Source organism: Rattus norvegicus, chromosome 17, assembly GCF_036323735.1.
Source record: "Rattus norvegicus strain BN/NHsdMcwi chromosome 17, GRCr8, whole genome shotgun sequence".
In the NCBI taxonomy this organism is placed as follows: domain Eukaryota; kingdom Metazoa; phylum Chordata; class Mammalia; order Rodentia; family Muridae; genus Rattus; species Rattus norvegicus.
Window position 1 is genome coordinate 93,434,497 of NC_086035.1, and position 21,588 is coordinate 93,456,084.

Sequence of the window (21,588 nt, forward strand, 5' to 3'; positions counted from 1 at the left end):
GGGCTGCGTGCAGGCTGACTGGTTCTTCATTATTGGAGCGTCACCACCCTTTTCCTCATGTTGACTTGCAAGGAGGAAGGCAGCCACCTCCTCCTCTGGTCCTGTTAACCTGATAGAGACCACTTGGGGTTTGGGGTGGGGGAGACCTGAGCTTTCTTTCAGTCCTGAGAAACAAGACAAGGTGCTTGTCGACTGCACTTGGGGTTTCTGGATTTCTCCAGCCTGCTGAGAGGTGTTGATGAGAATGCAGGGACATACCGGGGTGCATTGCTAGCCAAGGGACTCTCAGTCTGAGAGAGCTGTGGGACCATGCAACCCTTAGGCCCCAGTCCTTTCCCCTTGTAATAAAACCCAGAGAGCAAGCAATGGAGAGACTTGGGGAGAAAACTGCACAGGGAAGGAAGGGCCATTCTGATCAGTTCCTGCCTGTCTGACTGGCTGCCTTCCCTCTCTTTTCATGGTAGTCTGTAAGGAAGAACCCAGAGGGGAGATTTCCCTTGTTCATTTCGTAGTGTCAGTTATCAGATGGCACAGGGCCCTTGCCTTTGTCCTGTCTCAAGATCACTGGACACCTGAGAGTGAGAGTGGCTGTGTTTGTGTCCACCCAGAACACACTCACACTCAGCACCCGCTGGGAATGCAGCCCAGCAGTTGGTCAAAGTCTGGGTCTCCTTACTGCCAGATCTTACTGCCATCTTTCTTACTTTGTCTCACTTTATTCTGCTTGACAAGGGGAGGGTGTTGATGGCATGTATTAGAAGCTTCTTTTGGGGAAATTTTGAAGTAATACCTGATTTTTTTAAATCTACAGTTTGCTATGCAATCTGATGATTTCTTTTGTTTCCTTTACAACATCTTTATTGCCTTTAGGCAAATCCAAACTTTGAGACTTTTAGTATTCAGGTCACAGTTACTCATTCAGTTTTCTTAGACCAAACACTGAAACATCTTAATTTCTACAAAAACATAGACCCTGGATATCACAGATTTTTGCTGAAAGTCAGAGAAACCATGTGTCAAAGTAGGACCATGTTGCTTGAAGGCTTTAAGTGGCTGCCTAAAAACTAAGAATAAGCCAAGGCCTTTCAAGAAACTGGTGGGGGGAAACACAAATGGAGTGTCCACACAGGGAACAAAGCTGAGGCAATAAAAAGCTCCTGAAAGATTCATGTAGAAAAATCGGGACATGTGTAAAGAGATCCATGCACTGAGCTATGGGGCCATTGTGGCAGCAGCTGCTGCAGTCTCTGGCAGATGGGCCTGTGTGGAAGCAGTGTTGCTTACTGTAGGTAGGCCCTTGCTGCCCATGAGGGGTGAGGACACAGAAGCAGCAGTGGAGACAATGTACATCATGTGGCCTTGAGGTCTTTGGGGGTCTACAGGCAAATCCACAAAGGCTGAACCGATCAGAGGCAGGCAGGGTGGGGGCCCAGGTAAGTAGGCCCAGGGCTGAGGAGCAGTGCTTGCTGGGTATGTGATGAGAACAGCCTCAGTTGATCCTCAAGTGACACTTGCTTCATTGGGGTTTTGCAAAGCATCATAGTTGGGAAGTGTTCTGGCAGTGCCCTCGGTGGGCTGTAGGGACTTCAATGAAAGTAGGTAAAGATGACAAGTAATATGACTGAGCCACATGGAGGAAAAGAGTGGGTGACTGAGGCTGGATGTGGCTTTCCCAAAGATGATGATATGCCCTTCTTTTTCCTCAAAGTTCCTTCTAAGAGGTTAGGTCAGCTGTCAGGATGTGTACTAAAGTTGTGAAGAGGTCCCTAGAGATAGGAGAAACATTTTCATTGCCCTTTGAGGTCTGAGGGACTGCTTCTCCCCAGCACATGTGCATACAGTGCCCATGAATTGTTAGCTGACCCTGACCATGCTTTTATGTCCCTCTCCTTCTCACTGGTTTCTCCTGGTGTTGTGTCTGACACACAGCTTCTTCAACCCCTCCAAGCTGTCTAAATAGTAGACTCAGGCTTAGAAGATAGAAAAGGCTTATGGGTTCTCAGAGGAAACAAAACTGGGGCTGACAGTGGTCCCACTGTTACCAGAAGCTCTTGCAAAAGTGAGGGCCAAATGCACAGAAGAGTTGATTATGACCCATGTTGGGCCAGGCTCTGCAAGGCAGAGCACAGTGTGAACTCAGTGTGGGCACAGGCATGGCCAGCCCCTGTATAGTAGCACAGCACAGATCATTCTGCCACATGTCCCCCAAAGTGACTGTTACATTGCTAAAAAAGAAGTGTGTGTTTCTTCTAACCCACTACTGTTAAGGGCTTGTAGTAGTGCAAGACTCTCGAACACCCAGGCATCTGGAACTAACACATCTTTTTCTTATTTGTGTAGACAGTTGGACATGCCCATTGTTTGTGTCTACTATAGTGTCTTTCCAGTCTGACTGAGAAGCCATTTTCTGTCTTAGACTACCTGCAGGTCACATGCTGGGTGGAAACTTCCAGCGGTCCTTTCTGCAGTCCAAAGCCTATGGTGTGCTAAGGGGAAGTGAGTTGATCACATTCAGTCCTATTCAGCTATCTTGAGGAAATCTTCTCCTCTCTGTACACAGCTAACTTGCCTTTTAGCTCCAGGGTGTACATAGCTATGTGTACTTACCCAGTGCTCCACCTGTGGTAATCTGTCTACAAGAGGCCGCCTGCAGCCAAGCAAATACAGTCAAGTTCAGTAGGTGTGTTTGCTGGCATTTGAGGGCAAGAGTGCTCTGTAGGTAGACTGACAGGCTCTCTGACCCTCCAGGGCAAGGATGGAGGTGGATTGTGTCTGAGAAGGGTGATGGGAAGTTGTGAGTGGAGAATTCAAAGCTTTTAGTGACATCAAGAGAAACAAAGGAATGATAACATCCTCCGCACTCTTTCTGAGCAGGGAAAGGTGTAGATATATGAACAGGGCTCACTCAGTGTCACATACTTCTTCAGTTGTGTTTTACCTGAAAGGGGAGATGCTGGCATCTTCTGGAGACTGCTTGCCCTCACCATGTCCTCCCTAGTGGCAGTTCAGCATGTCACTCCATGCCTCTCTTCCTGCCTTTGTCTTCTTTGTCTCTTTTAGGACCTTTCTGCACACGTGCAATGAACACCACAGTAAGCATGCCCAGTCTCTATCCTGAAATCCCAGATTCCTAAGGTTCACCTCTCTCCTACCATTGGGGGTACATGTGTAGTTGCTGTGTGATGCTCTTAGGTCTGGCTCCCACTCCCTCTTTCCTTAGTTCTTCAATCTGTACAGCTCAGTTGGGTTTTCTCAATGTACTTTCTCTGCGCTAGGGATGATACAGCAGGAAACAGAACTTAGGCAGTAGAGGGAAGCACAGGGCTCCTGTTTGATGGGTGTGCATGGGGGGGGTTCTCATACAATGGGATGAAGATCTCTCAAAGGAAAGGATTCAGCATAAAAAATACATAGTTTAAGCAGAAGTATATTTTATCAAAAAAAAAAAAAAGATAGTATACTCCTGAGAAAGAGTAGAGCAGGCTAACCCAGAGGGATGGAGGCTAACCCAGATGGGTGGAGGCAGCCCACTGGGTCTTGTACTGTAGAGTGATGATCCTGTATGGTATTTCTTCACATGATCTTCTTGAAAAGCCCACAAGGGGAGTCAAAGCTGTTCAGTTGATTTGGCTGAGCTGGCTGGCTAGGTGGATGTGGCTCTGCATTCATCCCTCCTGAAGCTCTGCACTTAGTTGGTTGAAGAAGATTGCCTTCCCAGATATAGGTGGATGCCCTCCCACCATATAGGAGGACTATTTTTTAGGTCAAAGGTAGCCACAGTCCCTGATAGAACCTCCAAACGAGTTCTCAAAGGGTGTCAAAACCACTATGCAAATGATATTATAATGAGGCCAAGGTCGCTTGAGAATACAGACCCTTCGTTAGTATTCATGTGGGAATTGGGAAAGCACTCTGATGTCCTAGTTTCTGATACAGAAAGAAGAATCTAGCTTCAGCCTCCAGGATGTTTAACCATTGACAGGTGTTCTAACCATTTAAAGACACCGCTAGCTACTAAGGTACGGCTGCCCTGTCCTTGGTTCTCTCGCAGCTAACTCCGTCCGCCTAATCATACTGTCACCTATAAAAAGCAAGAAACTCAAAAGTCAGGGCTGGAGAGATGGCTCAGCAGTTAAGCACACTGGCTGTTCTTCCAGAGGACTCAGGTTCAATTCCAAATGCACAACATGGTAGCTCTCAACTGTATGTAACTACAGTTCCAGGGGACCCAACAGACACACTGGTAGGCAAAACACCAATGCACATAAAATAAAAATAAATCATTAAAAAAAATCTCAAGTCATTTCAACAGTAAATGAGTGTCTTGAGACATAATAGATGCAAGAAAAATGGGACAAAGAATGGGTTGCAGGAAAGGGCACAGCAGGCCGGAGGAGGAGCCAGAGAGGACACAGCAGGTCGGAGAAGGAGCCACATTAGACATGAGACATAGCTTTTCTTACTCTGAAATAAAACCTTCTGCACTGGGGATCTGCAGAAGCATGGCTGTGCTGGTTTTCTGTCTCTATGACAGAAACCTGGAATGAACAAGAGGATGTATTTGGCTCTAGGTTTCAGAGGTTTCAGTCCATGGTGGCTCCATTGCCACAGACGTTGTGGTGAGGCACAATAGTAAGAGGTGGGGGGCAAGCCACGTAACCCAGAGAGGAAGACCAGGAAGGGACCGAGAGTAATGTGTGCCCTCATGATCCACTGCCTACAACTAGACCCTACCTCCCAAAATAGTGTGTTACCAAGACCTCCACACATTATTAGCCTGTGGGATGAATATATTCAGGTGCAAATCCTGGTCCAGACTAGGATATAGGATCCAGTGATTCTAGACAGCCAGATACCAGGTACAGAAAGAAACCCAGGGTCAAGGTAGGAAGCATGGTGAACATCTTGGGAAACCAGCCAGATGGACGATGCTGCTGGCGCATTCCTCATGGTATATATCAGTGCCTTTGTTTCACCCTCTTTACCTTTTCACACCAGATTTAAGAGTCATCTCCTTGCAGCTCAATCTATCTAGAGAGTCCATCATTGATCCAGTAGCCACTTCCACATCTAGCTCTGTAGACTTTGGGCCACATTTGAAATACAACTTCTTCAATTTCCACTCTGGTCATTCCAACTCAGTAGGATCTAGAAAGGGAAACTGTGTATGTTTTGCAACCACCAGGTTTGGGAAACTAAGCCAGATGGTTTCCATATACCTTTTCTCTGGGGTCTTATGTCTCCAAGATATAAGATATCTTATATCTTGCTTGTGTCTCTTTGGTCTTCCATTTTCTACATGGCCTCACTTGTCTCTACCATGCAGGTTGGTTACCAGTAAGCACAGTAAGCACCACACCTAGAGGAGTCAAGGTCTCTTCTCCAGGCTTGAGCCCAGGTCTCCTCTCTGGGCTCAATTACAGATCTTTCCAGTCTTGAGTAGGGCAGGCTTTCTCTACAGTAGATCCAGCCACTCACCCCCAACAACCACCCCTCCTCAGAGCTCAGGGATTCCCCAGTGCAGACTTTCCCACTATGGCTTCCTCTCACAGAAGCAGCAGCAGCTCTGGGGTATTGAGTAGAGAGACCCAATCCCAAATTACCACGAGACATTTTACCAGAACATGACTCTGGGATAATAAATATTGTCAACCTGATGGTTTCATGCCTAGAAGTTTAGTGATTACATTCCATGTCTATAATGGGGTTTTCAGAGACAGTTACTCTATGGCACTACAGTATAATCAATGTCCCTTCATGGGTTTACAGTAATGGCGTTATTAGAGGGGGCAGAGTTACTTGGAGTGTGTCATTTAGAGCTTTTGCCTCACCTTGGCCCTTTCCTGTGTCACCTCTCTTTTCCTTCTGCCCACCATGATGTGAACAGAGCCCTGGGAAACTGAGAGCTAAAAGAAATAACCCCTCTCTTAGATGTTCTGTCAGGGATTGAGTCACAGAAATGCTAAACTCACACATCTTAGTGGAAGGGAAGGAAGACCACCTTCTTGGCTTCTCAGTGCAGCAGTATCTGCCACTGTCCACCAACTGGGAAGGTGGAATGTCCCCCTTTCAGAAAGACACTCAACTGTGGGGCCCTAACACAGAGGTCAGTCGCTGTCATCTGGTAGGAAATGGAATTTGTCCCTGCTTGCCTCTGGTCCAGTCTAACTTTGTCCACTGGCCCTGTGCTCAGAGACAGGTCACCATAAGGAGACCTGCATTGCTTCAGATCTTCACTGGGCTGTCAGCACCTTGAGAAATAGCCAGGTCAGCTTGCACATCTTCTTTCCTGGAAAATATCTAGGTCACTTCAAGATTTGTTTTGTGTGTCCCATTTACTCTCCACTACTGCTAAAATATTCTTTTCCATGCATGGAGTACTTGAGCAACAAAAATGAGTCTTGTCTGCAAAGAAAACTACTGTGGGGAGCTCTTTGTACTGTGTGTAACAGGTGACTCATGGCATTGCGTTGGCGGGCAGCAGCCTGTGCTTCCTCACTCTCTTGAGGAGGTTGACTTCTGGTAGTCATTTTGGTGTGATACAGTCTTTGAATCTAGAATGAAAACTAGTAGGCCTTTTAGAATCAAGTGATGAACTCAGTCTCTGCTCTCAAAAGGAGGAGGAGGAGGCATGTGACATCATCTGCCAGACCATGAATTTGTCAGTTTGTGTCATTGGTTTTGTTTGCCTGCTGGCATTTTGTTTTATTATCACCATCTTGAAGCAAGAGAATGACAAAGAAAATTCAGAAAGATAGAATCTTGGTTGAGTCTCATGAGTAATTGAAGATGGAAATAAAGTGTGTAGCAAATATGTATGGTTCTTCATGTATTTTCCCACTGGAAAAAATACCTTTTCTGAACATTCAAGCTACATCTGTTGGTCTATCAGACCACCTATTCCCAGCACAGTCTGCAAGCCATTCTGCAGCTGCAGCGTGTGCTTCAGAAGGAGTGCGTGTGGACAAAACTTTATCTCTACTCTGTCTATCCAACCCCTGAGATGAATCAGCTTCATCCAGGTGTGGTACTACCTGTTAGCCACTTAGTAGCTATCTCAATTACTAAATTGTTACAGTATTTGTGTTCAAGAAAGACTAACCTTTTTCATACACACACACACACACACACACACACATATACATACATACATACATACATACATACATACATACATACATACATAGGAAAACATATGATTAATGGTTTCAGGCAGTAACTGGGGTGGAGGGTCTTGAAATGTACTTCCTGCAGATAAGGAGGATAGCTGGATTTGGGCAGAGACAGACTTGGGAGTTAATTACAGATCACAAGCAATTCTTGTCATGTCTCTACTGGCAGAAGAGATGTGCAAAGAGGAAACCCGAATAAGACGTGTACAGAATCAAGATGAACCACAGATGTGGAAAGTCCTTACTTAGAGGGATTAGATGTTGGTTCCTGATCCATTCAGTTAAAGGTTCCCTCTAACTGTAAAAGTTGAGTTGGATGCTTAGATGCAAACCCTATGTGCAAGAGCTACCCAGACTGGAGCTGCTTTGGGATGCTTGGTTTGCATGTGCAAGGCCTGAGAGGACATGGAGGAACTTGTTGCTAATCAAGAGAAGTCACTCTGACCAAAGCTGCAGATTGTGATCCCCCTACATGGCACCTTAGAAAAGTCAAAACTATGAACACAATAAAAGTATCAACAATTAGGGCCAACAAAATAACTCAGTGGGTACTTACTGCTAAGCCTAGTGACCTGAGTTTTATCCCTAGAAGTTTTCCAAAGGCTAAAGGAGAGAACCAACTTCACAGTTGTCCTCTGATCTCCCCATGTACCATGGCACATGCATTCCCAAGTTTATACAACTTGCACACACAGTAATATTTTTAAAGATTAATAATTACAGTGGGGGGTGTAGAAAGATAGTGTACAGAGAGACCAGAAGTCTATTCTGTAGGATGCCATCCAGGTGAATACATGTGACACAGCAGGGAAAGGGTGCTGTTCATGGATCCTCATGTAGGTGACAAGTTCTGCTTCCAAAGGATAGGCTTCCATAGTCCCTCTTCTAAAACCCCAAAATATCATCTAGTAGTACTGCCTCTACAGCCTTGCAGTGGCCTGCTCCAACCAGTACCTCTCATGATGGGTCCTAAGCTGACTCTTTCTTTTCCATGGATCCCCTTAGAAGCCAGCTGTCCCCAGACTGCAATCAGCCATGTGTTACAAAATTCCTAAAAGTGGCACCTTATTGACAATCCTTTTCTGCTGCTCAGGAGCCTGTTCTCAGTGGCACCATAAGCCAAGGCACATTGAAGCTGACAAAGGATCCCGAAGAGCTGAGGTACACACAGCAGATAAAGCTTTCACCTGTCTTAGTGCAGTCCTGAGGTACCTCACTGGAAGCAAGTGAAACAATAAGTACATTTATAAAGTGTACAGTCCTCAAACAAGTCAACCTATTAAAAGAAAAAGATAAACTTTCTATGATTATGAAAATTAATGATTTGCCTAAGAATATTGATAGAAAATTCATCCTTTATCAGTAATAACAGGAGCTGGACTATGAAAGCATTGTTCTTCCTTCCATTAAAATTACAAGGAAAAGTCAAGACTACATTTCTCTACAAATGTCACTTCCCATTGTAAAAATAACTTTTCTGTGGAGATGATGTCTTGTGGGACAGAACTTGACATAATCTGAAGTACCAGACTGTCTTTCTGGGTCTGCCATAGCTAAGGTTTCAGGCTTGTTTGTTTCATTCGTGTCCGAACCCCAAAGACCTAAGAATCTTTACCTTCCTCTCCAGCATTCAGAGAGTCTCTGTAGTTTTATGATTACATTTTTAGATGCCTGTTTTATCTATTACAATTTTCAGATGTCTGTTTTTGTTGGGGTTTAAATCTCAGCCCCCATCTGGACAAAGCACACCAAGCCAACATGGTTCCACGTGGAGAAGTTTAATGAGAGAAGAGTAGGAGAGGGGAGGAACAAAGGGGGCCGGCCATGGGCACGTGAAGGGAAAGGGGGAAGGAGAGGGAATGGGGAGAGAAGGGATGATGGGGAAGAAGGCATGAGAGCAGAGAAGAGAAGAGCAAAGACAGAGCAAAAGAGAGAGTAAGAGAGAGGAGGTGGCAAGCAGCCCCTTTCATAGTCAGGCACAGCTGGGCAGGCAGCTGTGAGGCAGAGCATACCTGGTTATTGCCAAGTAGCTGTGGGAATAGAGCTTAGACAGAATACCAATATTCCTCCATTTTGGTTTAATTAAAAAAGAAAAATTAGAGGCGATGGTGGAGCAGGAATAGGGCTGTCATCATGATCTCTGACTACTTCCTGCTTGCTTTGGGGCGATGTGTTTCTAAGGAACCTAGAAAAATGGGTATGGGATGTTTGTCCAGTCTTAGAGTTGTTTGTTTCCTTGTTGTCCAGGGTCTGTGGAACCATCTGAGGATAGGTCAGAAGAAACAGGTCCAATAGAAGTGTCTGTGTCTGTGAGAGGAGATTGGACATCTGGAGGTGGCTTCTCTGGAGCTGTCCTGGGTATAGTTAACACCTGGACTTGACAAGATGCTGGAACACACATATATATTTATTATAGGCAGAGAATAAGATTAAGCACATTTGTGAGAAAAGAATTTTTTTAGATGTACATTTGAAACCCAGAGGAATCCCACCCTTTGGAATAGGTAGTAAGTGGGAACTTTAGGCAGATGTACTTATCTGGGTGGCGTCTATTTGGTCCATGAGAGGTAGGTCTGAATGGGTTTCCTGTAGCTTATAAATTTACAAAAAAGATAACATGAGTTAACAACATGAACATTCTTTAAGATAAGCATTTTGTGGAGCAGAAGAATTTGTCCTACAGAATGTGTACTGGATGTCTTAAAACAGTTTGTCATGCCAAAAAGACAGACATAGAAAGCAGTTTTCAGATTCTATTTGAAAAGACTGTTTAGGGGTTGGGGATTTAGCTCAGTGGTAGAGCATTTGCCTTGCAAGCACAAGGCCCTGGGTTCGGTCCCCAGCTCCGGAAAAAAAAAAAAGACTGTTTAGCAACAGAGGGGTTCTGGACCTCCCAGTCTCGGAGGTCTACCTGAGAAGCTGGTAAAGGAAGCAGCATGTCCGTGTTAGGTTGGCTGGCTAGAAGGAGCAGAAGGACTGCAGGAGAGCTTGGGTTTAGGCAAATGGGTGGAGCAAAATAGAGGATCCCAACTTAGCTAGAAGACCCCTTCCCAATAAGGAGACCGGGCTTGTTGGCACCACCAAAACGGAATGGGTGAGAGGTACACCCCTAAAAATGCAGCTAAACGTGGGATTTGGTGAGGAAGGTAAGGTTTCCCCTTTACCCCAACAATGGGGAAATAGGAGAGAGAAGTGGGTCCCCCAAACTCCATTAGGACTGAGTAAGTGGCCCCAGTGTCCAAGAGGAAGGAGATGGGCTGCCCACATACCATGATAGTTACCCAGGGCTCCCTGCTGGTGATGGCAGTGGTCAGGTCTAGGGAACTCAGGCCCCTTTAGTTGTCCATAGTCAAGCCTAGGAGATCCGCTGGAGGGTTACCTGGACGGATGTCCCCCTGTCCTGTGTAACACGAGGGCAGTCAACAGCCCAGTGTCCCTCTTGATAGCACCTAGAACATAGCCCCTTGGCTTGTGGAACTTAGGGCAGGCCCTCGCCCAATGACCTTGTTGACCACATTTGTAGCAGGAGCCTGGTAGTCTCCTAGCCTTCGAAGACCAGGAGTTCTGGGGCAGTAGCTGAGGCTGATCGGACAGCCTTTGCCAGCATATAGTATTTTAGTCTTCGAGTCTTCTCATCACTTCCATGGTAAACTTCAAAGGCCAGCACCAAAACTTCTACCCCCCTCCCTAGCTTTTAAAATTGTCTTTTATGTCAGGGTAGCTTTGGAAAAAGAAATAGGTCATCAGAAGTTGCTTACCTTCTGAGTTTTCAGAGTCCAGATTAGTGCATTGTAATAAAGCCTTTGTAAGGCGTTCTAAAATTTTGGATAGATTTTCCTGTTTTTCCTGAATGACCTCTTGCAGTTTTTCAAAATTCACTAGTTTTAAGACTGTCCTGTAAAGACGGGCCAGGAGACAGGTCATGAATCTATCTCTGGCTAAAATACCACCTGTGGAATTATAATCCCATCGGGGATCTTGGTCAGGTACTGCCTCAGATCCGATTGGGTATATTCATCTGCATGTACTCTCACCTGCTCCCAAACTCACCAGTGTTCCTCTGGAAGTAAATTATTAGTAAGGATCATATGTCAAGACAGGGTAGGAATGAAAAATCTGCAGAGCAAGGGAGAGGCATGAGTGCGTGTGCACAGGCGTGCACAGCTGAGGCATGGTCTTGCTGGTGGCAGTGTGAGCACGCTGGAAAAGCCAGTGAAGCTGTTTTTCTCGAGGCTGTGGCAGGCTGAGCACAGGAGCAAAGTCCCAGGCAGAAAGAGAGAACTTGTATGCATGGGTGTCTTAGCAAGCAGAATTCCTGGCAGGATGCAAGGAACGGAGCCAGACTTGCTTTTCCTGCTGCTGTAAAACAGGGACTGCAGTGCACCAAGTGCAGAGGGCACACGCGTGTGGGAAAGCAGGTCTCACAGAGTCCATGGCAGACACAAGGGATGGGACCAGATCTGTTTTTCAAGGTTGCAAACCAGGACCTGCAGCAGTGCAGCAGCGATGAGGAAGGGAGGAAGGGGAGGCCTGGGGATGGGGCCAGACAGAGATATTGTTTCTGCTTAGTATAAATTAGACCAACAGCATGTAGAAGAATGCAGATAGATCCATGCTTATCACCCTGTACAAAGCTTAAGTCCAAGTGGATCAAGGACCTCCACATCAAACCAGATACACTAAAACTAGTAGAAGAAAAAGTGGGGAAGCATCTCGAACACATGGGCACTGGGGAAAATTTCCTGAACAAAACACCAATGGCTTATGCTCTAAGATCAAGAATCGACAAATGGGACCTCATAAAACTGCAAAGCTTCTGTAAGGCAAAGGACTTTATCATTAGGACAAAATGGCAACCAACAGATTGGGAAAAGATCTTTACCAATCCTACAACAGATAGAGGGCTTATATCCAAAATATACAAAGAACTCAAGAAGTTAGACTGCAGGGAGAAAAATAACCCTATTAAAAATGGGGTTCAGAGCTAAACAAAGAATTCACAGCTGAGGAATGCCGAATGGCTGAGAAACACCTAAAGAAATGTTCATCAGGGAAATGCAAATCAAAACAACCCTGAGATTCCACCTCACACCAGTGAGAATGGCTAAGATCAAAAACTCAGGTGACAACAGATGCTGGCGAGGATGTGGAGAAAGAGGAACACTCCTCCATTGTTGGTGGGATTGGAGACTGGTAAAACCATTCTGGAAATCACTCTGGAGGTTCCTCAGAAAATTGGACATTCTACTACCTGTTATACCTCTCCTGGGCATATACCCAAAAGATGCCCCAACATATAAAAAACGTGCTCCACTATGTTCATAGCAGCCTTATTTATATTAGCCAGAAGCTGGAAAGAACCCAGATGCCCTTCAATAGAGGAATGGATACAGAAAATGTGGTACATCTACACAATGGAATATTAGTCAGCTATCAAAAACAATGACTTTGCAAAATTCATAGGCAAATGGATGGAACTGGAAAATATCATCCTGAGTGAGGTAACCCAATCACAGAAAAACATACATGGTATGCACTCATTGATAAGTGGATATTAGCCCAAATGTTTGAATTTCCCTAGATGCACAGAACACATGAAACTCAAGAAGGATGACCAAAATGTGAATGCTTTACTCCTTCTTTAAAAGGGGAACAAGAATACCCTTGGCAGGGAATAGGGAGGCAAAGTTTAGAACAGAGGCAGAAGGAACACCCATTCAGAGCCTGCCCCACATGTGGCCCATACATATAGAGCCACCAAACTAGATAAGATGGATGAAGCAAAGAAGTGCAGGCTGACAGGAACTGGATGTAGATCTCTCCTGAGAGACACAGCCAGAATACAGCAAATACATAGGCGAATGCCAGCAGCAAACCACTGAACTGAGAACGGGACCCCCATTGAAGGAATCAGAAAAAGGACTGGAAGAACTTGAAGGGGCTTGAGACCCCATATGAACAACAATGCCAAGCAACCAGAGCTTCCAGGGACTAAGCCACTACCTAAAGACTATACATGGACTGACCCTGGGCTCCAACCTCATAGGTAGCAATGAATAGCCTAGTAAGAGCACCAGTGGAAGGGAAAGCCCTTGGGGGAGGGTGGTAATGGGGGGAGGATGGGGAGGGGAACATGCATATAGAAGTCGAGGAGGAAGGGTTAGGGGGATGCTGACCTGGAAACCGGGAAAGGGAATAACAATTGAAATGTAAATAAGAAATACCCAATTTAATAAAGATGGACGAAAAAAATTAGATCAAAACATCCCTGGAAATTGGGACAGGTGGTGAAGAACTTTAGACCTGTGGGTGAGAAAAGGGATTATTAATTGCCCCGACCAGTGTTGGGGCTACATTCAGAGCTGGTGCTCCTGAACCAGAGAGCAGTTTACCCAGGCCCAGCCTGGCATTTTAAACTGTCTCAAAAAAAAAAAAAAAAAAAAAAAGGAAGGAAAAATCTCACCCAAGGGAAAAGGTCCTAGAAGGAGGATCAGTGAAAGGATCCATCCCCAGAGGCAGCACAGGTAACTCCAAGCTCCAGAACGCTCCCCTGAGACCATATGTACATCATGGAAAATCAAGCTCTGAGATAAAGAAAAAGTGCATGGAGGTCGAGTAGGTCACAGCGCACCAGCACATGCTTGAAGAGGGCGCTCTCCTTGGCAGGCAGCTGCAAGCAGGGCATTGCAGTGATGGGAAGGCCCACTGGACTAACCAGCCAGTACCTGGGACACAGGTTACCTCAGTGGGATGCCACAGGAAGTGAAAACACAAAGGAGGGTTAGAGCGAAGGTAAATGAATGTTTGGGTTTAAAGAACCTTTTTCTGGCAGTAATTGTGAAGATCCCGTAAAAATTGAGGAATTTCTGGAAGCAGGAGAAGAGGGGCCTTGTGGTTGATGAGGGCCTGCCTAAGTGACCCATGTGGCAAGAGCTGGCACCACGTGGTGAACCATGGAGGGCAGCGGCTCACACAGAGGTCCTCATGCGCACCAGCTGCAGCAGTAACTCACACAGTGGAAGTCCTGAGTCCCACCGCAGCCAGCAGGTGGTGGTGTCCGATGACGACACAGTGGAGGCCTAGAAGATGCAGCGATCTAATTTGGGTGGTGTGCGCTGAGGCAGTGGATGTGGCAGCGGAGGCATGCGGTGGGAAGGACCTATCCTCTGCCCTACAGTCGGCCAGGCCATGTAGGCATGGGGGGATCAATCACCACATATGGTCACCAATGTAGGGATCTAAATCTCAGCCCTCTTCTGGACAGAACACACCAAGCCAACATAGTTCCATGTGGAGAGGTTTAATAAGGGAAGAAGAATAGAAGAGGGGAGAAGTAAAGGGGGCCAGCCATGGGCATGTGGAGGGAAGGGAGGAGGGGAGGAAATGGGAAGAGAAGAGACATAGGTTAAGAGGGCACGAGGGCAGAGAAGAGAAGAGCAAAGGGAAAGTGAGAGCAAAGGGAGATCGAGAGAGAGAGAGAGAGAGAGAGAGAGAGAGAGAGAGAGAGAGAGAGAGAGAGGGGCAAGCAGCCCCTTTTACAGTCAGCATTGCCAGGCAACTGTGGGGTGGAGCATACCTGGCTGTTTCCAGGTAGCTGTGGGGATAGAGCTTAGACAGAATGCCAACAGTTTTATCTCCTTGCTGTATACTCAGGCACAGAATAGAAACACTCAACCCACCTTTCCCTTATCATTTTGGAGAGCCAGAGATACAGCAACAATAGGGACACGAGGACTTCCCCCTTGCTAAGCTGCTGGTTGGTAGGGAGAAAGAGTTGTAGTGGGTTGGCCTGATGCTGCTTGTATTCTAATGCTATTTGGGCTCCCAAAACTGGTTGCCCCAGAGGGTGAGTCTATTCTTAGATGCTAGCTAAGTGACTCTGCTCCCAGTAATCATGCTTGGTAAATAAAGACACCAATAGTCAATAGCTGGGCAGATGAGACATAGGTGGGATTTAAGTTTCATGGGCTTTGGGGGAGAGGAGGACCATGAGGGGAAGAAGAACATGCAGCGGAGGAGAAAGGAGAAGTGGCCATGGGTTGAGAGAGGAGAGTGTGTCCCTGAGGGCTGTCCAGTTAGAGCTAAGAGCAACCTAGATGAAATATAGTAAGTAGCAACTCAGGGTTATCAATAGTGAAGTGTTCTAACAACATGGAGAGTAGACAGCTGCCCAGCCCTTGAATGCTCAAGGCTTATTATAAATATAAAGGCAGTGAGTGTGTTTATCTTGTAACTCAATGATCAAGGCAGGGTAGAAGCCCCAGATCAGATTTAAATAATTATTACAACAAAGAGTGAGATTGCTGTGACCCAGCAGAGGTGGGAGTGACCAGAGAAGGTATCCTGGAGGTAGTGAAACTTGTGTTTCAATTAATTCATACTTGTGTATAAATTAGACAAGAACAGAAAAGTGTTAATACCGTGAGTGACTTACAGAGTGTCCCAGATAGAGCCAGCTCATGGCATCCCCTCCCTCAGCTGACTGCAACCAACGCTCCGGAAAAACAGAAAAGGCAATGAATAATCCAAGGACACCAAAAAGCACAGGAAAGTATGTGGATTGTGAAGAGGTGCATCACAAGAGAAGCCACCCAAAGGAAGATGTGTTTCTTGTCTGTTTTATCCCAGCTTTCATGGCATTGCCCCAAGTTGGCCTGGCTGGAAGGAGAGCTGCCGTGTGGGAAGCTGGTGTAATACTGTGGGTGAGGCTCACCTTTCTGGACGGAGGACTGAGACATCTGTGGTTCTTTCCTTCTCCTTCTCTTACAGCTTGGCTGTGTCTTAAGACTGGGTGAGATGGCAGCATTTCGGCACTGTAGCTTTAAGATAAGCCCTCTCTGTACCACCAAGGAAACACGAAAGGGGTTCCTATGAAGTAAAATGTGTGGGGAAAATCCTGGAGAGGGGAAAGTGGGAGAAGAGGATCATCAGACTCTTCTATTAACCACAGAATTACAGCCCCATCTCTGCATGTGTTTAGGAGAAGCCCAAAGATGCAAAAGCCTTGAGAACTAAAGTAAGGTTGTTATTACTACTAAAATCTCAGCAGACTTCTGACTACCATGTGCATGTAATTGCAAAGGCTTTAAAAACTAAACTGGAGTCAGAATCTAACCTAATAGAACACACACTTCTACACATCCCAAGAAGAGAGACCCTGAATCATTGACAGCCTTCATCTTAAACATGAACAGATGGAAAGAAAATTCAACCCAAAGCTAGCAGAAGGAGGAAACAATAAATAGGAAAAAAAACCACTGAAATGTAGGAACAAATACTTACAAAAGAAAAACAATAAAAGAAGTCAAAGTTAATTCTTTGAAAACATAAGTAACATTAACCCTTTAGGCAGATTCAGACAGAGAAAATACACACTACCAATGTCAGGAATGAAAAAGAAGGCACTATTACAGATCCTATGAATATTAAAGGCAAATATTAGAAAGAATTTGATGGGGATACAGGCAAGATAAAGGCAGTTGCAGGTAAAGGCACTTGCTGCCAAGTTTGATGACCTGACCTGAGTTCAGTTCCTAGAATCAAGGTCGTCTTCTAACCTAAACAAATAGCACTCATGCCTAACCCCCAGTAGTTTATAAGAGAAAATTATATGTTATAAACTTAACAACTTTAAATGTCTGAACTCCATGGAAGATACACTCAAAGTTCATACAAGGACAAGTAGAAAAACTGAATGGTCTTAATTCCATTAACAAAGATCTTTTAACAAAGAAAATTCTAACAACACATGTATTTGTGGGAAAGTGTTACCAGCCATTTAAGGGAGAAATTATTCTAATTATACCCAAACATATTGAAATAATTTGAAGATAAGAGTACATAGTTATGGAAGGGAGGATTATTTTAATAACAAAACTTGACAAAAACGTTGTATGAAAATACAAGATCAGTATCTGACATGAGCTGTTAGCACATCCTTGAAATCCTATGACTCAAGACATAGAGACAGGAAGATCAGAATTCAAGGCCTGTCTCAGCTATGTAGTAAGTTTGAGGCCAATCCGGGCTACCTGAAATCCCATTCTGTTTCTGAGATATCAATCTATGATCAATTGGCCCCTGTTTGGCAGAGCAAAACTCTTTACCTGGTAACGAGAGAGGAAAAAAATAGGAAGAGATCAGGGCCTCACAGTCCCACTCAAGAACACACCTACTTCCAGCTTCTAAAGTAACCCTTGGTAAAACAAACTTTGACCCATGAGTTGTTGGAAAATACACTTTGTGACCACAAGGAGTGTATGTATCTTTGATGTGAATGGCCAGGAATAGAGTATACATAGTTTGGGAACTCTAGTAATTCCATGTGCCTGATGAGTAGATGGGGAAAGCCAGAGATGGGTCTGTAGAAGGAAGAGTTGAGAGGCCAGAAGTAGGTGATGCTGCCTGAGAACCCTGCCTCGCTAGCTTCCTCCTTCTGTTACTGTCTTGTTTTCAGAGTCATCCCAACTGACAAACACACTGGAGTATGTGACGACAGTGAACAAAAACATCACAGACTGACTGTATTATATTTTCAGAGGTGAGAAGTCCAAAACATGTCCTCAGGAGTTGAAGGCTTAGCAAGGCCGTGTTATCTTGAGAGGGTCTCAGGAAGTCTCTTACCCCTATTTTTCCAGCTTGTGGAGGCTGAACACAAACTTGGCTTATTCCCTTTAAGGTCATGGGCAGAGCATTTTGAAGTCTACCTCTGACTCTCATCAAGTCTCACACCTCCCTCTTTCACCTATAAAGACTCTGTGATCACATGAGGCCCCGTGGATAATTCACAACGACTTGCTTATCTTAATATCAGCTGTCAACAGCACTAATCCCATCTGCTACTTTAATCCCTCTGTGTCACATAACACAGCACATCCACAGAGTCCATGGATAGGACATTGGGGGAAAAGCCATTATTCTGCTTCCATACCCTAGAAACCAGATAAGATATTACATATCAGCTATGTTGCCAGGCAACCTACTTACAGTAAAAATGGGCTCTGGTTGGTAAATAACATTTGGCCCTGGAGCAGCTGGAAATGAGCCTCAAATACTGGGTGTAGATATCACTTTGGGCTTATTTGTTCTGTGTTTGTTTGCCATCTGTCTGAGAGTAGCTTTTATTGGAGCTAGACATGCCACAATATAAATTGAATGACTGAGACCCACGCTATAAAATATATTAAAGTTCCCTGTCATAGATTTAATTTGCACAGTGGTTCATATTGGAGCACTTGAGAAATCATGCTCCCGTGAGGAAGCTGTGAAGACCTCATGTGTGCTCAGATCCAGGTCCTCTTGCCTGCGATGGGATGATACCTATTTTCCTGGAGCTCCCTTCAGGAGTGAGGATATTCATCTGAATCTCAAGATAACTGAGAAAGAGTAACATTGGTAGTCTGTTTCTAAAATACCCCTTCAGATGCCCCGGAGAACAAATAAAGTTCTGCTTCACAGAGTGGCAAGGGGCCTAAAATCACATCGCTGAGGAGCTGTTGACTGGCTGCTGGGGAAGGGAGAGTCAGTATTTTATAAAGGTGTGGTCCCTGGTAGGTCAATCACATTCCAACACAGATAGCCCCATGCTGAGGAGTGTATGGACATTACAAACCGAACTCAGGGGACTATATTTAAAATAGAATAGAGGCATGAGATTGAGAGGGAGTGAGTGGTGGGAGGTGAGTCTGAGAGGAGTTAGGGGGAAGAGTGGAAGTAAAGATCATGAAAATATATGGTTCTGCATATGATAAATAAAAATGTTAGTAAAATTTATGTATTTTTAAATTTTATTTATTATATATAAGTACTCTAGCTGTCTTCAGACACACCAGGATAGGGCATCAGATCTCATTACAGATGGTTGTGAGCCACTATGGTTGCTGGGCATTGAACTCAGGACCTCTGGAAGAGCAGTCAGTGCTCTTAACCGCTGAGCCATCTCTCCAGCCCAAATTTATTTTTAAAGCACTGTAGAAATTAAACATAGTAAAAAGATAAACAATTGTTCAAAGTAATTACTAAAGTCATTTGATCTTCTGTTCTTTCTACTTTGTTGTATTTGAAAAACAACATGCTAAAAATTAAGAAAATAAATCCTTATTGCTCACTTGAGCTCTCTCTTTCTCTGTCTCTCTCTCTCTCTGTCTCCCTCTGTCTCTGTGTCTGTGTCTGTGTCTCTCTTCTTTCCCTTCCTCCTTCCCTCTTTCTTACTGATACAAAGTATTACTAAGTAGCCCACAGCCTCAAACTCAGCATCCTCCCGTCCCCAGCCTCCCCAGCTGCTAAGATGACCAGTGTGTCCTCCACTCTTGGCATCTGGGGGCTGTACCCTTTCCTTCTATGTTGTTTGTAACTTCAGTTGGATGCACAGCTCCCTTTGCTTTCAATCCTGTGTCACAACTAGTGAGATATTCCTTATTGACCACTCTAAGATATTTATTCTAAGTATGTCATCCTTGTGGCAACTCAAATCCAGTTTTTCCAAAAGCTGTGTTTCTAACCTGAAGTACAGACACCCTTTGCTTGTGATGGGATGTGTCCGAACTGGCTAACAGGAGAACATGTTTAGCATACACACCGCAGTCATTGCTCAGCAGCATGGCACATGACATTATTGCTGGCAATACCTCAGTGCTCTGTGACTGCACTCACAGCTGCTGCCCACGTTGCTCTTTTGTTTTCCTCAGTCCTGGATCTTGAACATGCCAGACTCTCCCTCTGAGATACACCTCAGCAGCCAAGGTTCACTTATCACTGTCTGGAAAAAGTTTCTGATTTAAAAGTCATCTGTAGGGCTGTGTGCAGCTTCAGAGCATGGGAATACAGGGCTCAGTCTGAATGCAGGAAAATCCTCTGTCCCACTTTTGTCCATGAGGACGCTCTGTGGCTGGTCTACAGCAGAACCTCATGGGGACAGTGACACCTTCCTTACATGGTTGCTTGCAGTTTCTTCTCATAAAATTCAACAGGGATTTTAATCTGGGCAATAGATTCTATGCAGTCCCAGAAGCATGATGACTGACCACTCAGGCCCTAGATGTTAGATCCACCGTACAATAGATCCTTGCCTCAGTCACACACCTTATTATATTTGATCTCCAAAGTATAACCCTAACCCTCAGCCACTTTGAATCAGGCAAAGCCTTTGTAAGGCACCAGGGTTCCACCTCTACACACTGACCTTACTGAAATACCACACTGGCTAGTGAGGGGCAAAGAGACTCAGTGTGAGACTCGAGGTAGGGGAAGTGTCTTCCTTTCTGATGAGTGGGCCTGGTGGTGAGGGGCCAGGCTGACAGAGAGATGGATGTTTTCCCAGAAACACAGCTCCTTCCTTCCACTCTTGCCTGTAGTGTCCCTGAACTGTGGTTCTTCAGTGTGTCACCTGGAAAGGCTGTTAAACAGGACCTCTGGATCTTGAGAGATGGCTCAGCAGTTAAGAGCACACCATATTTGTCCAGAAGAACCAGTACCCACATACCATCTCCTAACCATCTGTAATTTCAGTTCCAGTGGATCTGATGCTCCCTTCTGGCCTCCATGGGCACTGGGCACAGATGTGGTACACAGACACCCAAGTGGGTAAATCATCTCCTCACTTAAAAACCAAACAAAGCCTATGACTTCTAGTGGCTCCATGCCCAGTGATGGCCAAGTGGTGGATGTTCAGTGACTTCACAGTATAACTGCAATACCTTGCTTAGAAGTTAGCATATTTTCTTCCCTTGAGGCTGGGGACAGTGCTTTTGAAAACATCATAGCAAAATGTAATGCCATTAAAATAACTTTCTCCAACACATCTAGAGATCAAAGGATCCTTGTCACAATTTAAGAAATGGTGATGAGGCCTGGGAAGATGGTGCCACCGTTAAGAGACTTACCCACATTCCCTGCTCTTGCAGAGGACCTGAGTTTGGTTCCCAGCACCTATACAGCAGTTCACAGCCATTTGTAACTCCAGTTCCAAGGGACTTCGTGTCTTTTTCTGGACTCATCCAGTTCCTGAACACATGAAGTACACATAGACTCAGGCAGGCAGACACATATACACATAAGTTTTTTAAAATAGTAAGACACAGGGTTGGGGGTTTAGCTCAGCGGTAGAGCGCTTGCCTAGCAAGCGCAGGGCCCTGGGTTTGGTCCCCAGCTCCAAAAAAAAAAAATGGTAAGACACAAGGACAGTGTCTTAAAGGTTCACCGGAACTGAGCACACCAACGGGGTGCTATGTGAAACACTTTCTAAGCATTGGATGGAAAATGAAGTGCAAGCATCAAGTGAGTGAGGAATGATTATGTAGCCTTCTTTTCTGAGTTGTTGTCTCCCAAAGAGAGGCCAGAATTCATCAAATTCTGGAAAGGTGCCCCAAAAGTCAGTGGTACTGTGACAATGATGACCAGAAGGACCATGAAACTTCTC

At 45.2% G+C, this 21,588-nt stretch overlaps 1 protein-coding gene across 2 annotated transcripts in view; it reads left to right on the forward strand.

Moving 5' to 3' along the window:
- The window catches only part of Gng4 (G protein subunit gamma 4), a 48,919-nt gene that overhangs the window by 1,706 nt on the left and 25,625 nt on the right, over positions 1–21,588 (forward strand). The gene's annotated exons all lie outside the window — the stretch shown is intronic.